The sequence below is a fragment of the Chiloscyllium plagiosum genome, unplaced genomic scaffold, assembly GCF_004010195.1.
Source record: "Chiloscyllium plagiosum isolate BGI_BamShark_2017 unplaced genomic scaffold, ASM401019v2 scaf_74174, whole genome shotgun sequence".
In the NCBI taxonomy this organism is placed as follows: domain Eukaryota; kingdom Metazoa; phylum Chordata; class Chondrichthyes; order Orectolobiformes; family Hemiscylliidae; genus Chiloscyllium; species Chiloscyllium plagiosum.
This window is the reverse complement of record NW_025208266.1, coordinates 8,301-10,249: the sequence shown is the minus strand read 5'-3', so window position 1 is coordinate 10,249 and position 1,949 is coordinate 8,301.

The following is a 1,949-nucleotide window of genomic DNA, read 5'->3' as shown; positions in this document are numbered from 1 at the left end:
GACAGAGAGAGAGAGGCAGAGAGAGAGAGACAGAGACAGAGAGAGACAGAGACAGAGAGAGGCAGACAGACAGAGAGAGAGAGAGGCAGACAGACAGAGAGAGAGAGAGGAAGGATGAGAAAGACAGAGAGCAAGAGCACATGAGACAGAGCCCGCGAGGGAGGGAGCACTCAAAGGGGAGAGGGCGCTGGCAAGTAAGCAAGCACGCAAGAGAGCGCACACGTGACAGCGCACGCAAGCGAGAACACATGAGAGAGAGAGAACATTCAAGAGAAAATACGCAAGACAGAGCAAGCTGGAGAGGCAGCGCACGCTGGACAGACAGCGCATGCTGAGCACGGAGAATATGCAAGAGAGAGAGAGCACATACAAGAGTCAGCATGCAAGAGAGAGCACGCAGGAGAGAGAATATGCAGGAGCGCGAGCATGCAAAAGAGAGAGCAAGCAAAAGTGAGATGGAGGCAGAGGGAGCGCGAAAGAGGGAGAGCAACAGCAAGAGAGAGCGCGAGAGAGAGCGAGTGACAGAGAAAGAGAGTGAGCGAGAGAGAAACAAAGAGAGAGAGACGGTGAGGTCAAAGAAAGGTTCTGGATAGGGTGAGTACAACCCTGGCCAATTCTGTCCCTTTGAAAATGAAACTAAGTGCTCGCCTCCTTTGTTCAGGGCCTTCTTAATCTGGATTCCATAAATTAGGAGTTGGCCATTCAGCCCCTCAGGCCTGCTGTTTCATTCAATAAGAGAACGGCTCATCCGTTCAGAAGTAAGTCCACTCCATTGACTGCCTCTGTCCGAACTGCTCACTGAGCACAGGTCAGTCTGTCTCGGCCTGCACTGCCCTCTGCCAGGGTCTGGAGGGGCTGACCCACAAGGGAAAGGAGGGAAGGAGAGCCAGCTGGAGTTTTTGAGTGCAGTTCGCAATGTGTGCTGTGGAGCGGTTTACCTGTGACAGGGAGGCAGGTGCTTGTCTGAACACACCATCCGAGGGAGACTGGAGCCTGAGGCAGAGACTCCCAGCTCTGTCCGAACACCAGACACGCCTGGCAATCTGACAGCTGTTTCGCCAACCCAAGGCACGCCACATGCGGACACTGAGAGAACAGGAGGCAGCATTGAGTGGGGCCTGACAATACTTATATACATACACACACACACACACACACACACAAAGACACGCAGACACAGAAGCTCAGATCCACACAGACAACAGATGTGGACGCATCGACACACACAGATACTCAGATACACACAGACACCAGATGCAGAGACATAGACAGAGACACACACAAACACAGAGCATCCTGTGTCTCTCTCTCTCTCTCATGCACACAGACACTCATACACAGAGACAACAGATGGACAGAGAGACACACACACACACAAAGCACCCCCATGTCAATCTCGCTCTCTCTCTCTCAGACACAGGGACACACACACACAGCACCCCCATGTCCATCTCTCTCTCTCTCAGACACAGGGACACACACACACACAAAGTAACCCATGTCCATCTCTCTCTCACACACACCACCCTCACCCATCTTACTCAGACATGCACACATATGCAGAGAGACACAAACACACAAAGTACTCTGTCACACTCTCACACACCACTCTCAGCCCTGTCTCTCTCACACAGTCAGAGATGGAGAGAGACATACACAGTCCATCTGACCCTCCCAGTCTCATTCACTCTCACACTCATACACAGATCCCCTCACACATTCTCCGTCTCACTCATAGACACACCCTACATACACCATCCCACACTCTCCAACTCACACACATAGTCCCTCTCTCACACAGTCCCATCACTCCCACGCTCCCCGTCTCTCACACACAGTACCTCACATACACTATCGTATACTCCCCATCTCACTCGTGTACATACACCATGCTCACACACACCCCATCTCTCTCACTCACACACACCATCCCACACTCCCCATCTCAC